The 12,061-nt window shown below is 54.4% G+C and overlaps 1 protein-coding gene across 1 annotated transcript in view; it reads right to left on the bottom strand.

Annotated features, from left to right (window-relative positions):
• RXRA (retinoid X receptor alpha) overlaps positions 1-12,061 on the bottom strand; it is a 103,972-nt gene that overhangs the window by 52,195 nt on the left and 39,716 nt on the right. The window lies entirely within an intron of this gene.

Below are 12,061 nucleotides of genomic sequence, written 5' to 3'. Positions count from 1 at the left end.
CACACGCTTCCTAATCCTGACAAACAGTTGTTGCCCTTTCCCACTGCCAAGCAGTGATTCCCTGTCACCCAGGGTGGCATTTCCCAGTGTGATCTGCACTGGTCACACTCAACACCTGCCAGAGCCAGCAGCTCTCCCCAGAAACCACAATTCCTGTGAAACTACACTTCACAATCCCTGTCAGAGGAGGCTGCTGGGGATCTCATCAAACAGGACCTGTGATTAGTGCACTCTGAGGTATGAATTCATGCACCCAGCTGTGAACAGCTACCCAGCAGGGAATTTGGGGGGTCTGTACCTCCAGGCTGGGCCATGGCATCCCTGCCCTCCTGCTCTCAGGAACGCAGGGCTGAGCCCAGCACCTGCACCAGGAGCCTGAGCCCCCTGGCCAGCATCACCTGCCCGAGCCTGTGACCTCGCTGTCAAGCTCATTTTGGAGCTCAGTGCAAGATGAGCTGTCCCAGAAAGGTGTAAACCAGCCAGAGGGTGGGTGCTGAGCTCCAAAGAGGACACAGTCTCAAGCTATGGCAGGGAAGGTATAGGTTGGATATTAGGAAGAAATTTTTCACCAGAAGAATAATGAAAGTACTGGAATCACCATCTCTGGATATGTTTAAAAAAAGAGTGGACAGGCACTTGGTGCTACAGTCTGGTTGAGGTGTTAGGGCACAGGTTGGACTTGATGATCTTAGAGGTCTCTTGCAACCTCATTATTCTGCGACTCTGTGATTCTGCGATCTGTGATTCTGTGATTCTGGGATTCTATGATTCTGTGATTCTGTGATTCTGTGATTCTGTGATTCTGTGATTCTGGGATTCTATGATTCTGGGATTTTGTGATTCTGTGATTTTGTGATTCTGGGATTCTGTGATCTGTGATTCTGGGATTCTGGGATTTTGTGATTCTGTGACTCTCTGATTCTGTGATTTTGTGATTTTGTGATTCTGTGATTTTGTGATTCTGTGATTTTGTGATTCTGAGATTCTGTGATTTTGTGATTCTGTGATTTTGTGATTCTGTGATTCTGTGATTTTGTGATTCTGGGATTTTGTGATTCTGTGATTCTGTGATTTTGTGATTCTGTGATTCTGGGATTCTGGGATTCTGGGATTTTGTGAAAGCCACCCCACCCCAGTCCCAGCAGCACGTGGGCACATCCATGGGCAGGGACCCACGTCTGCACAGGGGAGGCTGCAAGGCTGGAATCAAAGGTATGAAATGGGACTGAAGGGGATTTGGCATGCCCAGACTCAGTCCCTACAACCCAGACACCCAGCCAAGACAGGAAAGCAGGAGCAGAATGGGATGGGGCAATGGGAGTGGGAGAATAGTTTGCAGGAGAATGTCTGAAGGAGCCTGTGGTGGCTTGCTTGGGGAAAAAAAAAAACAAAAACAAAAGAGGAATGAAACAAAAGAAAGAAAGGAGAATAAAGCAGCTGTGGAAGAGGCTGGGGCTGAGGGCTGTGTGTGGGAGCATCTCCAGCAGCATGGAGAGCATCCCCTCCCCACTGGGCAGGGCTGGACACATGGTGGCCAAGGCTTGGAAAAGCAAACCAAAGGAAGCAGCGGATGGGGCCAGGAGCCAGCAGAGGGGAAGGATCCGTGCAGGACACCAGGACAGAGCTGGGGACAGTCCTGCAGCCACAGGGAGAGGAGGGGGCTGCACTGGGAGCTGCTCTCTGCCCTCAGGTCTGTATTTCAGTGCCCAGTGGGCTCCCCAAGGTGTTGGAGACACCTGCCTGCATCCACCTCCCCAGCCCATGACTCAGCAAAGCCCAAGAAATGCCCAAAACCCCCAAGTGACACCTAGACAGCAAATCCTGGCCACCATGGAGACACTCTCCCCCAAAACCATTGTATCCCAGAGCTGGTGTGAGAGCAGAGAGGAGGAAACATCCCTTCCCCTCCAGCCCCATCCAGCAGAACAGCTTGGAGCAAGCTGGGAACATCACCATGCTGGGAACAAAGCTGTGGTTGTATCCTGGCCACTGGGAGAGCTGGGAGGGCAGTTTCTTTCTTTAAGTGGAAAGGCTTCAGGGGGTTGTTTTTTCCTTTTTTTTTTTCCCTTTTTGTGGGTTTGGCTTTTTCCATGTAAACTGAAAATGTCAATGAAACCAGGACTGTTCCCAGAAAAAGGACTTACATAGAGGAATTAATTTCATGTTGGGGGGAAGTAACAATGGAAATTCTCAAAAGATCCCATGTCAACAGCTGTTTTTGTAAAAAAAAAAACAAGTTTTGTATTGAAATAATTTCTGGTTTCTGCTCCTTTGCAGTGATGTGAAATTCTGCAAAGGCTGAAATCAAACCAAACAGAAAAATTTGGAACAAATCTTGAGAGAACTTCATTAAACCCATCCAACACCTTCCCAAACACCCTCAGGCCTGGGTTCCCAAGAAGGGTTTGGTTCAGTAGGACAGGGATTGGACAGGGATGAGGTGACACATCCCCATGTCCCAGCAAGGCCACCTCAGGGACAGGACCTGGCTCTGGAACCCCAAATCCGAGCGAGCCCAAAACATATCCTGACCCTGCAGGACACCAAAAGGTGACACTGGATTGCTGAGCATTAAAAAAATCCCCCAAAAGAGAAGGAAGAAGCAGAGGCTGAGTCATGAGTCAGGGCTCACCACTGTCAGGAGGTGTCCAGGGTCAGCCTGGCAGGGTTTGGCTCGGGGCTCCACCCAGCAGCACAGGAATGGTGTTTCCCTTCATTCCCCAGCACCTCTCCTCCTCCATCCCAGGTCCTCAAGAACCCTCAGATCTGCCATTTGCCTCAATCTGCTTCAAATTCCCCACAACAATGCTGGGCCCCGGGTGGACACGCCAAGTGTCTCAAATTTATTGTCATGAAGCCAAGTGTCTCAAATTTATTGTCATTTCAAGCCGTCCCTAACACTGCACAGACACTGCTGGGACATTTCCTCCTCCTTTAAGACCCTCCCATGGCTCTGCAAGGCCCAGGCAGCAGGGGATGAGTGGAGCCAGCTGGCTCTGTGGCTGTGCTGGGGGCATGGGAAGGGAGCACTGGGGGTCCCCGAGGTGATGCTGAGCTGGGGGCAATGTCCCCATGGCCCCGCAGTGACCCACGGGGACGCGCGGCCGCTGAACCCAGCTCCTGCTCCGGGCAGGAACAGCCCAGCCTGAGGGGTCTGGGGGGGGCAGGACCACCCTGCATGGCTGGGAGCCCACCAAGGGATGGGCTTGCTGCCCCTCAGATCCCTGCACAGAGCTGGCTTTTCCCAAGGAAGGAACTGGGATGTGCCAGGGTGGCTGTGCCAGCAGGGTGGCACCCCTGCCACCAGCATCTGCTGCCCCCCACGTCACAGCATCTGGTTTGAACTTAAAGTTCATCCTGTCCCACTTCCTCCATGGGCAGGGAACACCTTCCACTATCCCAGGGTGCTCCAAGCCTTGTCCAATCTGGCCTTGGACACTGCCAGGGCAGTCACAGCTCCTCTGGGCAACCTGTGCCCATCCTGAGTAAAGGATTCCCTCCTAATATCTCCTCTAAATCTCTGCAACCTGTGCCCATCCTGAGTAAAGAATTCCTAATATCTCCTCTAAATCTCTGCAACCTGTGCCCATCCTGAGTAAAGGATTCCCTCCTAATATCTCCTCTAAATCTCTGCAACCTGTGCCCATCCTGAGTAAAGAATTCCTTCCTAATCTCTCCTCTAAACCTCTTCTCCTTCAGCTTCAAGCCATTCCTGCTGGCATCCCTGCAGCCAGGCAGGCACTGAGCCTCTGCCTGCAGTCAGCCTCGTGTTGTCACACAAATTGCACCTGGGAAACTGTTACAAGAATTAATTGATCATATAAGTACAGTAATTGGAACTTGCAAAGCATAGATAATTACCTTTTATTAGTTCCTGTAGATAATCCATTATGCACTGATTAGGCCTCAGTAAGGATCTTACAGCCCTGGTTTGATTAATGGCAGATTATAGATATTAAACTCAAGCAGGAATAGATAAGTTACTATTTTCTTTCTTGCCTTAGGAGTACATCACCCTATGAGTCTTCTGAGGTGCTGGGGAAGTCAGGCATGTCTGAAATTCCTGACCTGACCAGACCATGCTCCATCTCCTATGGTGAGTACAAGCTCCCAACGTTTCAAGATCCCCCAATCCACATTTATCAACCTGCTTCCCACTGACAACCACTTGTTCTGCACAGCCTGACCAGCTCCAAACCTGGAGAAATAACTGCCACCATTGTTTAACCCAAACCTCACCCCCATCTCAGATCCTCTCATTTCCACAAATGCTTTGACCATGTATTTATTTTCCACAATGCTCTGCCCAGGACAGAATATTGATCTGCATTTCCTGCCTACAACTGCCTGGCTGCTGCCTGAGGTCCTTCCTGCCCCACTGCCACATTCAGAGGGGCTGTCCCCACACCAAAATCACCTTTTTCCCTGTGACAGGGATCCTCAGTGGGATCAGCCGTAGGACCAGGGCTCTGCTCCAAGGACCATCACTCCCTGTTTGCAGAGTGAGGAGCACAGGATGGGGGCAAGTGGACAAAATCTGCCTGCAGGCTACAGGAGGCTTTATTTAAGAGGAATAAATAAAAAATAAGGCTGTGATTATCTCAGGCCACTCTCCAGCTGCCACCCAGGGACAGATCAGGGACGGGGGGAGCGTTTTCCAAACCAATAAACAAACGGCAGCGGATGTGACACGCCGAGGCACAGGGACGGATTCCTCCTCTCTTCCTGGCCAGATAACCCTGCTGTTGGGGGTTAGGAGAGAGGAGGAAAGGAGGAAAACAGCAAATATGGGGAAAAGGGGAGAAAAACAGCCCTTGGAGAAGCCACAGGAGCGAGGAGGCTGCGTCCAGCGCCAGCCTATTCATCCCGCACGCTCCGCACTGCCAGGGCTGGGGATGAATGGGATTTACTGCCCATTAAAATAAAGCCCTCTCTGTAGTTTATAAACAATGTGGCTGCTCGGTGGGAGGTTGGACATTTTAGTTCATTAAGCAGCAAATAATCTCTGTCAATTTTTATTTTTAAGTTTATTTACACGTAGGGTTGGGCTTTTTTATCTTTTCCTCTTTCCTCCTCTTCCTCCCCCCCCGCCTGCAGCCAGGAGCCAAAATCTTCTCCAGGCCCCGAGCCTGCTCCTCCTGTGGCCTCTGGCCAAGCCACAGAAATAATCCTGCTTATGTATCAAAAATGTTCCTTACAGGAAAAAGAAATTTCTATCTGCCTAAACCCCAGGCGTGGCTGAGGGGGTGCCGGGGCAGCGCTGCTGGGCACAGAAGGAGGCTCAGCAGCCATCCTGGGAATAGAACTGGGCCCTGGGGGAAAGCCAGGGACATCAGCAGAGACTGCCAGGTCCCAGCGTGGCCTGGGACACCGACAGGGACAGGGACACCATGATCAGAGCCCATTGTGTCAGGCAGGAATGTGAACAGACCTTCCCCTTGGCATTAGGGTAACACACTGTGTGCCTGCCTGGAAATGCCACCCTGTCTGGGAGCCTTACCTTGTGCAAGGGGAGGGTGACAGGGTGACACAGCTCCAGCGAACCCCTGGTGACACCTCCAGCTGTGTCTGCCTGGCCCTCTTCCAGAGGCTGGCAGAACTGCTCCTGGCCAAAACTCCCCAGCCCCTGGCTCCACACCAAGCTCTGCCAGCAAAACTCCTCCGGCAGCAGAGGGAAACCTGCAGGATGCTGAGGATGCTGACACCAACTGTTCCTCGAGCCTACCCTAAAAACAGCCCTGGGATGGCTCTGTGGAGCAGCCAAGGCACAACTGCGAGGGAACCAGGACATGTGGGATGGACAGCCCCCAGTTTAGCCCCCAGCAGCTGCAAGGATGCTCTGATGGAATTTACAGGGGGATGTGAACTCCCTTCCAGCCAAGGTCAGGGATGCCCTCCAGAACTGTGCTCCCACCTCGGTGCTAGGTGGCTGCCCATCCTTCCCTGGTTCCCCTGTCACCCCCCAGTGACTCAGAAGGGATCCCTGCTCGCGTTATCTCGCTCCTGAAGCAGCGGCAGCCGTGCAAGCCATTATATCATTCACGCACTATCAAAAGCTCACACAGTGGCACTTAATTACAGCCCCGGAAGCGCAGGCTTCCTTAATAAATCAAAGAAATAAAGTCTGAGATGATGCACTGAACAGAGGGGGTGGGCTGGGGGGGAATAAAGAGCTTACAGTCTCCCTCTGTGTGTCCCCTTTAGATAACAGATGCTCTCTTCTTAACCTCTCACTTCATCAGATCAGCTCCAGCTGTGTTTGGATCAAGTGCACAGCCTGGCTCACGTCCAGCCTGCCTGCTTCCCTGCTCCAATGCCAGCTCCATCCCTGCTTCCCTGCTCCAATGCCAGCTCCATCCCTGCGGCTCCAGGGCTGCCTGTGCTGGGGTGCCACAAGGAGGGGAGCCCTGCCGAGCCAGGCCTCGTTCCATTAAACACATTTCACTCCATCCCTGCTTTCAGCCACCCAACTGCTCCGCCAGAGCATCCCTGTGGCTCTCAGAGGGGTGAACACCAGCTCCATCAGCATCCTGGGGCTGTCCCTGGCCCCACTGGTGTCACCGCAGCGACACACGGGGCATGTTTGTCCTTGCAGCCCCCACAGCAGTGTGACAGCAAACAGCTTCCAGAGGCTGAGCTGCCAGGGATCAGAGCCCAGAGCCCTGCCTTGTCCTGGCCATAAATCACGGGAGAAGCCCCCTGGGATGCCCTGGGTTCATGCACCACCCACCTCTCCCTGTTTATTTGGAAGTGTCACCTCCTCGCTCCGCTGGGGGAGCGCCGTGATGGATGGGGCTGGCCCGGCAGTCCCAGGAGATCCCTCCAGGCACAGCCTGTGCACCAGCAGCCCCCCGTGCCAGGCTCTGCACCCCGGGGAACGGGGGTGCCAGGAATGCCCAGGTGCTCTCACCCACCTGCAAACGTGTGGTGCCAGCCCAGGAGCTGAGCGGGCACAAAGCCGCTGAGAAATCCCCACTGCTGCTGCTCCTAATCCCCCAACAGCACAAAAATAATGGAGCATTATCTCATCAGGCTTTAAGTCACTAATTACCCCCGGGATGGCTTAATAAGGAAGGGACACCCACCTGCCAGAGGCAGCCTAAGCCTGTCTGCTGGCCAGTTACACAACACCACGCTGGGCACCCTTCAACCCACGCTGGGACAGGGAAGCAGCAACAGCCCTGTTCCCAACCTGGGGGATGTCTGAGGGAGGCCAAATACCCACAAGACACAACTGCTTCCCCAGAGCTCATGTCATCGCCCCAAACATCCCCATGGACCCAGGCAGGAGGAGGCAAGTGGGAATCTGCTCTCAAACTCCCCAAAAGAGCCCCAAAATCTCAGGGGCTCAGTGGAGGAAAGCACTTGCTCAGAGGTCATCCCACATCCTCCTTGAGCACATCCCAATAGCCCAAGTGTGGGGAGCAGGCTTTGAGATGGGTTTAAACCCTGTCCTGCCAGCTTGACCTGCAGGTGCCAAGGGCTGTTCCTAACCCTCCTGGCAAGAGCAACATCTCCTCACCACGAGAGCCCAAATCACGAGCAGCTTCAGCAAATCTTAGCCAGGGCTCCCCAGGAGCCCACGTGTCCTGCTCAGTGAACGGAGCTGGAGCGTGAAAAGTGAGCCAGGGGTAGGAGAGGGCTTGGGTTACAGCTGGGAGCAGCCACAGCGGGGCTGGAGAGGGCTCTGACAGCTCCTGGCTGCTCCCTGGGCAGCGATATCTCCAGATCTCTTACAAATAAATATCATTGCTCATTATCTCGGCATTAAAGTTACATGCTGGGCGAGATGGGCACTGAGCTTTCTCTCGCTAATCTAAAACGGATGCCAGCGCTTCCATTATTAATCTGCCAGGTCCCTGCTGCTCCATCGCTGCCAGCTCTGCCACCCCACGTCCCCACAGGGCAGGGGAGCAGCTCAGCAGCCTCTCAGCTCACACCCTGCCTCCTGGCTTTGGAGTTTCCTGAGGTTTGGCTTTGCTGAATCCATTTCCACAGAGCAAGGAGCAGTGGGGGCAGCAGAGGTTCCCCACTCCACGTCAGCACAGGGTGCAAGGATGCACAAGAGCATCCAGGAGAGCTCTCCCCAAACCTTCAGCTTGACAAGGCTGGTGCCTGCAGACCTGCTAAGTGTGGAAGATCCCTCTAAGAAAATCTCCTGGCACAAACAAAACCGAGACCAAAACCCCTCGGTGGTTGTGCTCACCACAGGAGCAGCATCCCAGTGTGCCACAGAGCAGATCACAGGCACCAGTGGGGCTTAACACCCACACCCTGCTATATCCTGGTCTCCTTCTCCTGCCTGGCATGGAGCTGAGCTGCTGCAGGATCCCAGAGTGCCACAGAGCAGATCACAGGCTGGGAGCAGGTCCCTAGCAAGGCACCCATGGGGTTTAACACCCACACCCTGCAGGATCCCAGAGTGCCACAGAGCAGATCACAGGCTGGGAGCGGGTCCCTTGCAAGGCACCCATGGGGTTTAACACCCACACCCTGCTGTATCCCGGGCTCCTGCCCCAGCCTGGCATGGAGCTGAGCTGCTGCAGGATGTGGCAGGGCACTGCCCTGCTGCCCACGCGTGGCACCAGCCGCTTCCTGCGACGCCACAGGACGGTGAGTCACCAGCACGGGCTGCACAACTGCTCCGGGCCCTCTGCAGCTGCAATCCAGGGCCCTGCAGCAGCTTCAGGGCAGGGATGGAGGCACAGCCGTGGGAGATGGGCTTGTCCCTGCTGCTGACAGCACAGGGCAGCCCCGATGCCCAGAGAGGTCAAACTGGACTGCTAAACACTGGTCTGGCATAGAGAGAATGACCCAAAGTCTCAGTACAGGAAGTTTCCCTTCCACTGACCACACACAGATGGACCAGAAGCAGCTCTTCCCATTTTCCCAAGGTTAATGCCCAAGGCATCCCCCCAGTCCATGAAATCACCCAGCATAGCCCCGAGTCACAGAGAGGTGACAGCACCATCACCCTGGCTGCTGCCTTCCCTTCATTTCTCCTTTTTTAAGAGAACAATTGAACTCCAGCCCTTTCATTATTTATACCAGACTCTGACCTGGCATCCTCCTGGCTCCTGATCCTTCCCGTCACATCTCGCCAGCCCCCGGGCACGCTCCCACACTGTCCCCACGGGATGAGGGCTCCTTGTTCCAAGCCCTCTCTTGCCAAGGGGGAACATTTCCTGCCTGCCCTGACGTCAGGCAGCCGCGTCAGGGAAATGAATGCGGATTTCAACATCCTTTGGTTTGTCAGCTGCTCCTTTCGACATCCCCACCGTAAACCCCCCCAAAAAAAGCACAACCCCGTGGCTCCCCCGCAGTCCTCCTTCTGCTCACTTGGCTCCATCCAGGAGAGTGTTTGTCACCTCCAAATAAATATTTATTAACCAAGCTGCAGGTGGCTGGGGCTTCCCACCTCCTGTGCTCTCAGCTGCGCTGACACCGGAGCTGTGCCGAGCTCCCAGATGTCAGCTGGGAGCAGCTCCTGCCTCCTGCTCCGAGCCCAGCACCCAAAGAGCTGCTCCAGCCTTCCCACTAAGCCCAGCAGGAATGCTCTGGATAGCAGAGTGGCAGCACTAGTGGATGGAGGGGATGGTGGATGAAAAGGTGGTGGTGGGAAGGAGCCTTCCTTGGGCTTTTCCTCCTGGTAAAATCACGGGCAGAGTGAAGGAACACAAAGCCCAAAGGCAAGGGTCTCTCCTGCAGGACTGACCCTCCCCAGCTCTGCTACTGAAAATGTGGGACAAAGACTTTCTGAGTAACAGAGGAATGGGAGAAAAATGAGGGAAAAAGAGGAGAAAGTCCCAAGCAAACTGCCTGCAGCACAGGGTGGTTCAGTGTGGGAATAGAAACCTTCCCAAGCCACATCCCTGGGCATCCCTGATCCCCAGCCAAGGGACAGCAGGAGCCACAAGAGAAGGGAAAGCAGGAACCCAAGATTTAGTGGTCCACCACAATGGGCTGCCAAGGACAGCATGTAGCAGGGACACAGGGGTCCCTGTCCTCTCTGGGGACAGTCCAAGGCCACCACGCCGCCCTTGACGCACAAACCGAAGGGATTTGGGCACCTCTGATGCCCTTGGGGACACCACTGGGCTCCTGCCCAGCACAGCCTCCTGCCCAGGGCGATGATAAACCCGAGATTAGGAAACCCTCAGGCGCTGCCACAGACACGGGGTGCATTTTCAGAGCCTGGCCTGTCCCCCTGCCCGCCCTGTCACCGCTGTCACCACTCCCCTTGCTCCCTCCCTCCCACCCCTCTCGAATTAGCAGCCATCGACCTCCTCCCCCTGCGGAGCTGACATTAATCCGGGGATGTTTGTTTAACAACAGCTCCCATTGATCTGCAGCCTGATCCTCCCAGTCAATACAGCCTTTTGCCAGGGTCTGGAGTGCAGGATCTGGCTCTGGAGTGGCCCTTCAAGAGAAAGGCTGTGCAGGCTGATAGGATCAGATGCTGTCAGTGCTGCTCTGGGACCCATTAGCTTTAATTAGCTGATGATGCTGTAGAGGCCACATAAAACAATGAATGGGATTGATCCCTCGTGTAACACTATTGACAGTGGAGCTGCATTTGGGATCAGTTTGGTGCCGGATGCATCTGTAGGGTCTATAAAACCAAGGCCTGTTTTTTTTTTCTGGGCTGTTTCGTTTTTGGGGTTTTTTTTAGCTTTAATTTTAAAATCCCATCATGGTAGGGCTGCCAGGTTTAAAAAAAAGGGGAAAAAAGCCAGGGAGCAGGGGAGCTCTCTCTGCTTAGGGCACATCTAAGCATTTCCACATCCCTCCCTGACAAAGACCCTCCTGAGCATTGCACACACTGGTCATTAGGTCATTAAGGCCAGGTCACTGTCATTATCCCACTTGGAAAACAAGCCAGCAGCTCTCCAAGTCCTGTGCTCTGAAGGGCACATCAGTCCCTGAACCACCTGTGTGCTGCAAAGCCTTTTCCCTCTGTGCAGTGTCACCCACTATACCTGCAAAGCATCACCCACCACACCTGCAAAGCATCACCCACCACAGCTGCACAGCCCTTCCCCTCTCCAGTGTCACCCACCACAGCTGCACAGCCCTTTCCCTCTCCAGTGTCACCCACCACACCTTTCCCTCTCCAGTGTCACCCATCCATCACGCCTGCAGCAAGGAACCAACATCCCCCAAGGACCACAGAGGGAACCCTAAAACACCAGGATGTCACTGGGAGCTCTTGCATTTTCAACTGGCCTGCTGCAATCAGAGACCCTGAGGTGGGAAAAGACCTGAAGATCATCCAGCTGGGCATCTCCATGTGCCCACACCACGTGGGAATTCCTCCTGGGGGCCTGAGATGCTGGCAGCCAAATGTCTTTATGCCCCAGGTAGTCCCTAACGAATGAACACATCCCAGTGGGATGAGCCCACAGGCATTACAAGCAAGCAGAGCTCAGTGAGAACCTCCCCAGACACCTCCCAGAGCACTGGGGAATCACAGAGGTTTCACCTCCCACAAACTCCACCCTGGAGCCTCCAGCAGATGCAGCACCACATCCCTGCTGAGCCACAGCTCGGGGATGCCAGTCCAGAAACAGATCCAGGGGGTGAAAACTCCCCTGAGCAGGCAGCAAGCTTTCCAAAAGGGAGCCAAGGGAAGGATCTGCACAGGGAGCACAGGAAAGCATCCCCCAGGAGAGCTGGGGACCACAGGAAAGCATCCCTGATGACAGGAAAGCATCCCTGATCACAGCAGAGCATCCCTGACCACAGGAAAGCATCCCTGACCACAGCAGAGCTGGGGACCACAGCAGAGCATCCCTGATGACAGGAAAGGATCCCTGATGACAGCAGAGCACCCTCGACCATAGCAGAGCATCCCTGACCACAGGAAAGCATCCCTAATGACAGGAAAGCACCCCTGATGACAGCAAAGCATCCCTGATCTCAGGAAAGCATCCCTGATCTCAGGAAAGGATACCTGACCACAGCAGAGCATCCCTGACCACAGCAGAGCATCCCTGACCACAGGAAAGCATCCAACCACAGCAGAGCATCCCTGATGACAGCAGATCATTCCTGATGACAG

This window comes from Molothrus ater, chromosome 20, assembly GCF_012460135.2.
Source record: "Molothrus ater isolate BHLD 08-10-18 breed brown headed cowbird chromosome 20, BPBGC_Mater_1.1, whole genome shotgun sequence".
Classification (NCBI taxonomy): Eukaryota; Metazoa; Chordata; class Aves; order Passeriformes; family Icteridae; genus Molothrus; species Molothrus ater.
Note: the sequence above shows the minus strand (reverse complement) of the source record. Positions and strands in the feature narration are given on the sequence as shown.